The sequence below is a fragment of the Manis pentadactyla genome, chromosome 6, assembly GCF_030020395.1.
Source record: "Manis pentadactyla isolate mManPen7 chromosome 6, mManPen7.hap1, whole genome shotgun sequence".
NCBI lineage: Eukaryota > Metazoa > Chordata > Mammalia > Pholidota > Manidae > Manis > Manis pentadactyla.
Window position 1 is genome coordinate 133,200,008 of NC_080024.1, and position 12,517 is coordinate 133,212,524.

At 38.3% G+C, this 12,517-nt stretch overlaps 1 pseudogene; it reads left to right on the forward strand.

Annotated features, from left to right (window-relative positions):
- LOC118928907 (partitioning defective 6 homolog beta-like) overlaps positions 1-6,807 on the forward strand; it is a 52,943-nt pseudogene extending 46,136 nt beyond the window's left edge.
- The last annotated feature ends 5,710 nt before the right edge of the window (positions 6,808-12,517 follow it).

Here is a 12,517-nt window from a genome sequence, read left to right on the forward strand (position 1 = left end):
TTTAATGTTATATGTGGTTTTGGGAGGAGGTTTCTGCCTCACTTCTCACACTGCCATCTTTTTTTCACAGCTTTTTTTTTTTTAATATTTTTAAAAATCTAGGATTCTTGGTTGCTTTGGCAGGAGATACCAACCTGGCTAAGTACCTGTTGAACCTAGGTAACCAGACAACCTCCAGGGTTGTCAGGCAGTTTCCAGACTGCTGGTTTAATATGTTAGGAAATCAGTGTAATTGGTCACAATCAGCATTTTAAAAATAGTTAGAAATAAATATTGGAGATACCTATTGCAATAGGTATTACAATAGAATAGAAAATACCTAAGTGCAGGTGATGAACTCTCAGCAAGAACTACATACATCCCAATTTAATATGTCAGGAAATTAATGGAGTGGGCCACCATCAGCACTTTAAAAAATAGTAATAAATATTAGAAATATCTACTTAGTAGATATTAGAATAGAAAATACCTAAGTCAGAGAGCCCATGGACTCTCTACAAGTACTAGACATGTCTCAATAAACACTACATCCAACTGAGACAAACAGTATAGGAAAAACAGTGAAGAACTAGTGGGGAATGTATGAAATAGAAGGAATATGTCATTAATCTTTTGTAGAATGTCATTCCATTTGATTTTTTGGCACATGAAGGTCAATTTCCTAATGGGAGGGTTATTGCTATATTATTTGAATTTTCTATTAACAGGGTTTGCAGTTTGTTAAGCTAAATGCATAGAGATATAATTCACTGTTGGGAAACAATACTCTGTCAATACTCTGACACTTTCAATTATGATGATTATGTTTTCAGAAGGAATATCATCAAGGATTTTTCAAATCAAAAACAAGACTGAAAAGTTACCACTCTAACATACTTCCTAACATTGTTAGAAATGTTTTTATAATAATGGTTTGAATGAAATAAAATTAAAGCCAGTGTTATATCTCATTTCTTTGTCATGAACTTTTAATCATTACATTCCAAGAGAGAAATTTGAAACATTAATAAAAAATTTAGTGACTTCCCTTCCATACAAGAAGGGACTAGATTTATTCTTCCACATGCAACAATCAGATTATCAAAAAAATATGTGAAACAATCCCTTCTAAGATACTGGATATCAGACAACAAAGAACAGTGGTCCCTAAGAAAGGAGAAACAAATGAAGTTAGCCTGACAACTGTCCCCAGCTTACTCCCTTGAGTTTCCCAGCTCCAGACTTGCCTGATAAGGACAGTAAAACAGTTATTATAACTACATTCCATGTGTTCAAAACTCTTATAGCAACTTGGAAGATACTACAGATAGACCCCAAATGAACTTCTACAGATGAAAATTACACTGAATTACCAGATGATTAGTCATGCTGTATTTAAACATTAATGAAGTCATGTATGCTTTTTAGATAGTTTCTTGAAACTTCTCTTTAAAACTATAGTGTACATTGAGACATAATATTAAACTTTTTTTTTTTTTTACTATGGTCACAATTGAAAGTTTTAGAATCACTATGGTAGGGTCTTGTAGGTCTTGGTAAAAACACTGGATTTTACCCTGAGTGAGGCAGAGAAACACTGAAGGGTTTTGAGCACAGTAGTTACATGATCTGTGTTTTAAGAAGACAGCCTTGTTGCTGTGAGACACATCTATAGGGCGGAGGCAGGGATGAAGGCAACAAACATGTTTCCTTCAGTTACATAGTCTAAGTAAGAGAAGATACATATGTAGCATGACTTCTTATACAGCCAAACCTTGTAATATCTATTTGTATTAGTACCAAAAGGAAAAATCAGGTATTTGTTGGGGACGGCTGAAACCTGAAGGGAACTGAGAGAGGACAGCTGAGAGATTGGGGTGAAAGAATAGTCAGGGATAAGGGAGTCTGCTAAGAATAAGAACAAGTCCTAAATGTTGAGTCTGAGTGTGCTAAGATAGGATCTATCCTGAGGACAGAGTATGCTTGTTTTGTAAAAAAGTATGTCAACACTCAAGCACATGTTTCTTGATCCCTGGTTAACCTGCCCCTTCTGAGTGTGTATAAAAAGAGGAGAATAAAGGCTGTATGTTGCGTTCCGGCTTGACTGGGCATCCTCTCAGAGTGAGTTGTACATTTATTCAGCTCCACGCCTCCCCTTCAGACTGTTCGACTTCGATGGCAGGCACCGTCAGGTATTTAGGTACAACTCTTTAACAAATTATGAACAAGAAAAACTTGAAAACCCTGATGAAAAAAAATCAATGATAATGTATAGATATTCCATATTCATGGATGCTCAATATTGTTAAGGTGTTTTTTTTTGCCAACTTGATCTATAGATTCCAAACAATTGCAACCAAAATCCTAGCAAGTTATTATTTTGTGGATATTGACACACTGATTCTAAAGTTTATATAGAGAGGCAAAAGACCCAGAATAACCAACAGAATATTGAAGGAGAAGAACAAAAACTGATACCACCCAATTTCAAAACCTATTATAAATATATAGTAATCAAGACAATGTGGTATTGACAAAAGAATAGACAAATAGATCAATGGAACAGAATAAAGAGCCTATATAGATCCACACAGGTAGAGTCAACTGATCTTTGGCAAAGAAGCAAAGGCAATTCAGCGGAGAAAGGATAATTTTTCAACAAATGATACTAGAACAACTAACGTCTACATGAAAGAAAAAGAAGGATCTAGACACAAGCCTTATGCCCCTTTGCAAAAATTAACTCAAAATGGATCACAGACAAAAACGTAAAATTGAAATATTAAAGTTCTAGAAGATAACATAGGAGAAAATCTAGATGACACTGGGTTAGGCATGACTTTTTAGATACAACACCAAAAGCATGACCCATGAAGGAAAAACTGCTAGGTGTACCTTCATTAAAATTAGAAACTTCCAGTCTCAAAAGATTCTGTCAAGAGAATGAGAAGACAAGCCACAGACTGGAGAAAAGATTTGCAAAGTACGTATCTGACCAAGGATCAGTTTCAAAAATATACCAAGAACTCTTAAAACTCAATAAAAAAATGAACAACCTTATTAAGAAATAGGCAAAAGATCTGAACAGACATCTCACCAAAGACATACAGATGGCAAATAAGTATATGAAGTGATACTTAACATCATACTTCTGTAGGGAATTTCAAAGTAAAAAACTGAGATACTCTACCTACCACTTCAGCATTTTATTTTTTTAAAAAATAAGGGAGAAATGTGGGATTCACATATAAATCAAGTATAAAAATCAAATGAATAATCATATCTGACTTGATTGTTTATAGTTCATGATGCGTGATCAAAACTGAAAGTTTCTGTGATATGACTGCCCTTGCACTGTTCACCATGTAAGAACTTGTTCGTTATGCTTCAGAAGATTGGAGACTGTTGAGAGTTAGGCTTGAGGTTGATTAATGATTGTGCATTGAGTCCCCTATACAGAATTTTATTGTTGTTAACAACCATTTGATCAATAAATATGAGAGATGCCCTCTCAAAAAAAAAAAACTGGGATACTCCTATACACCTATTAGAATGGCTGAAATCTAAAACTAAATGCTGATAAGGATGTGGAGCAACAAGCAATTCCTTGCAATACTCAACATACTCTTACAATAATGTAGAGAAATCCTAAATGCATAATAGTAAACGAAAGAAGTCAATCTGAAAAAGCTACATACTGTATGAGTCCATCCTATCTGATATTCTGGTAAAGAGAAAACGATGGAGACAATAAAAAGAAATCAGTGTTTGCCAAGGATGGGGGGGTAGGGAAGAAAGGGATGAATAAGTGGAGCACAGAAGACTTTTGGGAGAATGAAAATACTCTGATACTATAATGGTAGATATATATTATCATTCATTTGTCCAAACCCATACAACACCAAGAGTGAATCTAATGTAAATTGTGAACTTTGGGTGACTATGATGCATCACTGTTGGTTCATCAATTGTAACAAATGTATTACTTTGATGGGGGATGTTGATAATGGAGGAATCTGTGCATGTGGAGGCAGGGAGTATATGGGAAATAACTTTCCTATGAACCTAAAACTTCCCTTAAAAAAGTCTTTTTTAAAAACTGGACAAAGAATCTGGAAAGATGTTTCTCTAAAGAAGATACACAAGTAACCAATAAGCACATGAAAAAATGGCTAACATTATTAATGTTGGAGAAACATAAATCAAAACCATAATCAGGTAACATTTCAAACCCACTAGGATGGCTATAAAAGAAAAAAATTATAAAAACTATTGGTGAGTATGTAAGAAATTGGAGACATGAGACATTGTTGGTAGGAATTTAAAATGGTGCAGCAGCTTTGGAAAACCATCTGGCAGTTCCTCAGAATGTTAAATATGCAGTTACCATATGACCCAGCTGTTCCACTCCTAGGTATATACCTAAGAGAAAAGAAAACATGCCCAGATGAATACTCGTACATGAATGTTCATGGCAGCATTCTGCATAACAACCAAGTGTCTGTCAACTATTGGATGGTTAAACACAGTGGTGGATCCACACAATGGAATATTATTCAGCCATAAAAAGGAATGAAGTAGTGATACATGCCACAACATGGATGAACCTTAAAAACATTAGGCTAGCCCAAAGATGCCAATCCCAAAATTTATGTCCACACATTTTACGTCTGGAATAGGCAAAATATACCGACAGAAAATAGATTTGTGGTCATCGAGTACTGGAGGGTGAGATGGATGGGGGCAAGAGGGCAGGGGATTGCTAATGAGTATCGAATTTCTTTTGGAGGGTGACTGTAATATCCTAAAATTGATTGTGGTGGCGCCACGAACCGGCCCGGGTCGGGTGCGCGCGCGCGCGCGAGCCCGCGGAAAGCGGGACTGCAGCGCGTGTCGCCTCTGCTCGGCCCCCTGCTCCCCTGCCGCCGACTAGACCCGGAGGGAGGGGGTGGCGTCCCCGCGGGCCGCGCCGCCAGTGCCCCCCTCGGTCCCGCCTGGTGAGGGGCAGAACGAGCGGAGCTCTGCGCAGGTGCCCGTCAGGGGGCGCCCGGACCGCGCGCTTATTGCCTGCGCTCCCGCCGGGCGGCGGGCCTGAGCGGTCCGGCCTCAGTGGGAACCGCAGCCACCGGGAGCTGAAAAGCAAGTGTGGAGCCGAGTTTCGTCGGTTTTCACTGGAAATATCAAAACCTGGAAAATTTAAAGACTTTTGGGGATTACTGCAACATGTTCATAAGATACCCAACGCTGATGTTTTAGTAGGCTATGCAGACATCCATGGAGATTTATTGCCCATAAACAACGATGATAATTACCACAAAGCTGTTTCAACTGCCAATCCGCTACTTTGGATCTTTACACCCAAAAAAGAAGCAGCACACTACAGTGAGACACACTGGTAAAGAAGAAGAATGTTTTAACCAATGTGTTGCACCCTGACAACCATCGAAAAAAAGCCACATATAGTCATTAGTTTGCCCCAAGACTTCAGACCTGTGTATTCTATTATTGACGTGAATATTCTCCCAGAAACACACCGTAGGGTTTGTCTTTACAAACATGGCACCGAGAAACCCCTAGGAATCTACATCCGGGATGGCTCTAGTGTGAGGGTTACACCACATGGCTTAGAGAAGGTCCCAGGGATCTTTATACCCAGACTTGTCCCAGGAGCTCTGGCTGAAAGCACAGGACTGTTAGCTGTTAATGATGAAGTTTTAGAAGTTAATGGCATAGAAGTGTCAGGAAAGAGTCTTGATCAAGTAACAGACATGATGATTGCAAACAGCCACAACCTCATCATAACAGTGAGACCAGCAAACCAGAGGAATAACATCGTTAGGACTTCTCGCAGCTCGGGCCAGTCTACTGATAACAGCCTGGTTGGCTATCCACAGCAGATGGAACCCAGCTTTGAGCCAGAGGATGGAGACAGTGATGAAGATGACATTATTATCGAAGACAATGGAGTACCACAGTAGACTCCTAAAGCTGTTCCTAATATGGAGAGCCTGGAATCACTGACAGATAGAACTCAATTTTGAGTCTGGTCAGAATGATTTTATTCCTTCTAATGAAGTGAGCTTAGCACCCAAAGCAAATGGCACAAATACAGAATTTGAAATGCATGCTCCAGATCAGAAACTCCTAGGAGATGGAACAATCATAACACTATGAAACCACTGTTTGAATTGTTCTGAGTGAAGGATGTGACCAGGACTTGTAAATTTGGCTAGTTTAAAGCATATATACCTCTGAACCAGGGACCTGGAATAGGCATGAGAAAAATTTTATTGAAGCTTATAATGTTATTATAATAGTAATTTGATAATTGTTAATATACACCTTGGTGGGTCAGAGGTGAATTTAAGTCTAAAAGGGGCCTTTGCATATGAAGTTCCATTCTTTTGCTATTTTGTCTCTAGATAATTGGATGTTAGAACACATTCTCAGCGCTGTATGAGAGGACTAGATCATTTCTGGTTGAAGTGGTTGGATATTTAACCTGCTGTGCAGAGCCCAGTTAATTGTTCTTTTCACTATATTTTTAAAAATTCTACTGTGAAGAAGTCTGATTCTATCTTGTGGTACCCTCGGGTTCTCAGCTCCTACATTCCCCATATTTTATTTTGATTTCTTAATGTTATTCTTCTGTTGCTAATTGTAACAATTTTATCAAATGCTTTTTCCCCCTCATTTCTAAGAACTCAAACCAGTTGACTGTTTTTAGGAATTGCTTCTTATGTTATAAAGCATTGAGCTATATTCCTGACTTTAGAAACTATTAACAGTTGTCCAGGATCATGTTTGTCCATCCTATAGCTTTCATATATACACACTCCATTTGGGTATAACTTATATTGTAAAAGGCAATTCCATAAACTCCAGTAATATGGGAGACTCCCCTCCCTTAACCTCTTCTCATTCATTCCCAGTCTCAATCTCACTGAAAATCATTCCTTTTGTTTTTTGTTGGTGTGCCCAGGCACTATAGTATGCTTGCATATAGAAATTAAGAATGGTATGAGTACATAAGTTCCCTTTGGCTTATGGATATTTCTCTCATTGTTATTTATTGATTAATTTTATGGTAGGGCTTGTAAGGATACCTTTATAACAATGCATGCTGTTAAAACAATGAACAATTAAATGACTGTTTTGAAGGATATTTTCTCTGTATAGTAAAAACATATACAGTACAGTCTTGATTAAATGAATATCATGACTCAGGATACTTTAATGTATTTTGTTCACATTGTCACTAAGCATATTATCACTAAACTATTAACTGCACAACATTATGTAACACAATGTGCTTTTTGTTGAATTCTCCGAAGTTCTTCCACTTAGATACCACAATATTTTAATGGCATTCCAGTTTTAACATTCTTTGAGTTCTATAAATATGACTCTTGAATGGCAAAATAATATTAATATGTAGAAAGTTAATTTCATTTATACTGTAAGTGGTGCAGGGGCTCAACATTTTAAGTACAAATACTTTTCATACACTACCTCTTTTTTTTAACAAAGTTTTAACATCAGAACTTTCCTCTTAGGGGAAAAATACTACAGGGCCTGACTTTTTGTACAAATTTTAACTGTAAAATACAGATTTGTATGTATTCATGAAAATGGAAGTCAAAGCTGCTAATGCTTGTTAATTATCCTGCAGAAAAGGTGTATGTCAGTGGTGTTTTCAACTAATTTCTCATTTAAATTATTGGTGAAATAATTGATTACTAGACATTATAAAACCAATAGATATTGGTTATACAATAGAATGTCAATTCATTGTTACTCTGAATCAGTTATTTCAAGTGTACCTTATTAAAAATATCAGTGGATTCAGCATAAAATTTTATGGTACTGAATGTCAAGCCTGTGAATTTTGTTCTGTATCTTAAGTAAATTTATGATAATGTTCTCATGAGCTATTGACAAAATATTATGTACTTTCGTGAACTCTGAATTTTCTAATTTAATTTTACATCTGATAACATTTTTACATGAATGGTACTTTGTTTAAACTATCAAATGTCAGTATTTTACTGTAATTTATTATAAAATGTATATTATCACTAAATGAACTTTTGATTTTAAAAATCAAATTAGTTTTGGTTGTGCATTTTTTACAGACTTGTAAAAAAATTGTGGCAATGATTACACACATCTGTAAATACACTAGAAACCAATGAAATGTAGTTTACATGGGTGAACTGTATATGAATTATATCCCAATAAAGCTGGTACCAAAAAACGGGCTATGCAAGACGCTATCAGGAGGACTGCCATCAGGCCCTCATCCCTGTTGATACGCCATTACAAGAGAACCCCACATCTACCTACATGCTCATCCTGCAGTCTCTGAACATTCCCCATCTAACAGCTCCCATCACTTCTCAGCCCTCCAAAGCCTCCCACTGTATCCTCTGCAATGAGGGTCCATCCATCAATATCATCACCTAGCTCTCTGAAATTACCCTTCAATGCCTTGATCTAGCAGAAACCTGGCTCTCCCGAGTGCCCTGCTTACCCTGCAACCATCCCAAGTTTCTTCCATTTTCGCTCACTCCTCCCACCACTGGACAGACCAGTTACTGCATCCAGACGATTCTCCTTCCCACCTCCCTGAAACCTGCAGCTCCTGTTGTCCGGGTATAGCACCCTCCTTGCTGCGGTCATCTACAGGCCTGCAGTCACTTGCCTTATACTCTGAAGCAATCCCCAAACTCACAGCTTCACTCCGTTACTCCTGTTGTATTTCCTAGTGACCTGAACATCTACACAGGAATGTCCCTTGCAACCTGGGCCTCTCAGTTCCTTGACATCCTGTCCTTTTTAATAGTCTTGCCTTTCTTCTCCCACCTCGGCACCACTTCCCATGAACACACCTTCAGCTTCAGTATTAGGTCACCACATTGTTCTCCAAGTTGTCAGTCATCACTGTATCCACTTCCTTTCCTCCATGGTCTCACGAACCCCTCCAGTCAGGCTTTTGTTCCCACTGCTCTACTGAAACTGCCTCCGTCAGTCACCCGTGCCTTCCATATCAGCAAACCCCATGGCCAGAACTTTCCCACCGCTTGTTGTCCTTCCTCCTGAGAGGTACAGGAATATGATTTAAGAAACAATCAAGTTCCAAACAATTCTATCTCATGTGACTATTAATGAAACTTTGATACTAATAGAGAAAAAATTTTAAGCTAAAAATATAATTTTTCTCTGTGTGAAATATAGGCCATCTACCTCTTTAATTATAATTTCTGATTTTTCCTTTTTAAAAATAATGACTGTGTATTGCTTTTGTATTCAGAAGAGATACACACATGCTGTTCTCTCCTGCTCTCCCATCCCAGGAAATCCTTCTCTGACATCACTCACCTTCTGCTGTGGCTGCAAGGGTGAAGGAGATGACAAAGCCACACCAAGCCTACCTATCTGTTCACCATCTGTGATCAACATGGGGTCTGCTGAAATTTAAAGAACTTTGCAAAAAAAAAGAGTGAATGCCATATGAACAGATTAACAGAATCATCTCACACAACCTATTTGAGGTTATCCACTGTTAACTCTTTAACTGATAAGGCTTATCAAAGACAGCTGCAGTAGTCTGCAGGTGCTTTTTCTTATATTCGACTAGCCAACACTTGCTACGTAGCCTTTTCATTGAGAAAACACCACCATTCGGGTATCTTAATTTTTTTTTTTAAATATAGTTTTAGACAATAATGGCTCAAGTAAAACACCAAAGGAAGAACTTCAGGCTTCATCCCTGTCCATCAGTGGAGGCCAAGTGAAAAGCCTAGGCTTCTTCCCTCGCCCAGTGGTAACAAGGTACCCCTCCCTACTGGCACGTGTGGTCAGAGAAGGCCGCTGCCAGATAGTGAAGAGCCCCATCCTTACCCAGTGTCAGAGACCATGTGGGACATCTGCACTTCCACCCCAACCTGGTGAAGCAAGCTCTCCTCTGTTATGCTATGCTAATATAGAAGAGGTCTAGTGGACAGCCAGGACTTTGACCACAGCCAGGCAAGCAGGAGCCCACCTCTCCCCCTTAGTGTCAGTGAAGGCCATGTAGAGTAGTAATGAGGCAACCCTACCCCTCCCAACCAAAACGGTTCCAGCTTAGCTAGGGAGCCACTACTCCCATCTCCACCCAGCAGAAAGGAGGCATCCTATCCCCGGAGATATTCATGAAGGCCAACTGGGGAACCTGGACTCCCATCTACATCGGACAGTAATAAGGTGCTCGATCTTACCCCACCAGTACAAAGCCAGAGAAAGCCTGATAAAACAGAACACTTAAATTAAGTTCATTTCAATAGTTACAAACATGCTGAAACAATTGGAAAAATCATCTCAGCAAAGAAAAAAAAAACCAGACAGAAATTTTAGGACTGAAAAATACAAAAATAGAAAAACCTAAGAGAAATGCAACTGTATGTACATGCGTACACAAATGCTCATAGCAACACAATTCAGGATAACCAAAAGGTAGGAACAACCCAAATGTCTATCAACTGGTGGATGGTGAAACAAACTGTGATATATCCATACAATGAAATATTATTTGGTCATAAAAAGGAATTAAGTATGATATGCTACAACATGGATGAACCTTGAAAATATTAGACTAACTGAAGGAAGCCAGTCACAAAAGGTACATATTCTAATTCAGTTTATATGAAATGTCAAGGAATAGCCAATCTATCTAGACAGAAAGTAGGTTAGTATTACCTAGTGTGTGTTGGGGATATAATGGATGGGGAAAGGGGGATGGGTGACTGTTAATGGGTATGGAGTTTCTTTTGAGGATGAGGATAACATTCTAAAATTGACTGTGGTGATGGCTGCACAACTCTGTGACTATATTAAAAACTAATTAATTGTACACTTTGAATGAGTAAACTACATGTATGGTTAGAAGGAACCAACCCTGCTGACACCTTAATTCAGACTTGTAGCCTCCAGATTGTGAGAAAATACATTTGTTAAGTCATCCATTTGTGCAACTTTTTTTACAATAGCCCTAGCAAATTAAAATGTGAATTATATCTCAATAGAGGTGCTACAAAAAAACTATACGCTGTCTACAAGAAATTCACTTCAAACATAATTACATAAATTGAAAGTAAAACTATTCTAGACACTTGCAATAGCATGGTTAACAAAAGAATAAAAAATCCTAATCCTCATGTAACTTACATCATGTGAAGTAGTTGAGCATACCAAGGAATGCGGGTCAAGTGGCTGGGAAAGACAGGTAACCAAGCAAGGTTACACCTGAATTTACATTTCCAAGGCAGAAAGAAGAAAAGGAGCTTCTGATGTAGTCAGAAGAATTGTGTTGTCACAAAAAATCAAGGAATGAAAGGGACTGGGTCTGGGTCAAATGTAGATGTTGAAGTTAGTACATGTCCACAGAATTTGGCAAAAATATGCATTTTTACTTCAGCAAGAACTTCAGGAGTGTGATGGCAGCTGAGATTCCATCATGTCAGCTACTTGCCAGCATCCTCAAGGTGTTATTCATGTCCTCCTTCTGTAGCACCCACTTGACAAAAACCAACCCTGAATAAATAGGCTTTACCAGTGAGCACTGCTTAAGAAAAATCCCATACAGAGATGCAGTCTGTGTCCTAGTCCATTTTCTTTCCCATCCTCTAGGAGCACTATTTCAAACTACCTGTTGCCTTTGTACTTCCATCCTCACTCCCTTCTCCACTTCTAGAACTAGTCAAATACCTTGGTTCTCAAAAACGAGATCAAAACTATTATGTGAGAACTTTAAACTCTGCTACTCAAATGACACTGGTCTGTGCCAACAGCCAGCCCAATATGGATCCCAACTTCTCTCCTGCTCAGCAACCTAGGTTCACCAGTGACCTTGGTCAACCCCTTTTACACACCTCTCACTCTCTACTAATTTGATCCACTGTCCAATTAGCATTTAAATATGAGATTCAAGTTTCTCCCATCTTATAAAAAATAATTCCATCATCAGTTCTATTGCTATAGCCTCAACCTTCACCACAGCGCTTTAACTTGTCCATACTTGCCTGCTTCATTATTTTCTAGTCCTCAACTCACTGCAACGAAGACTTCCCCTCATCATTCCACTGAAATTGTTCCTGGTGAAATTACTAGATATGGCCTGGTTGAGAGAGCCAAAGGAAGACACAGGTCCCCATAATTATTTAATTTTAAGATGCATATTTGCTCCTTCCCCACATTTTCATGGGCTATATATTAGTCGATATGACTGAAAGCAATGGGTCATAGTTTAATTGGCAGGTTCAGTTTTTGTTTACATACAGGTGTTTATAAACAGGCAGGTATAAATTCAATCAAATATGAAAGTGAAGTTATCTTAAAATGCATACTTAAGTTTTATATGAGAAGCTTTTAACTCCATTGACCACTCTCTTCTTGAAGTACATTCTACTCTTTTGGACTCTGATACCACTCCTGATCCCTTCTATTTCAGTTGCTCTTTCTCAGTCTCCTTGTGTTTCTTTTCTAGCTCTCCTTTTCTCAG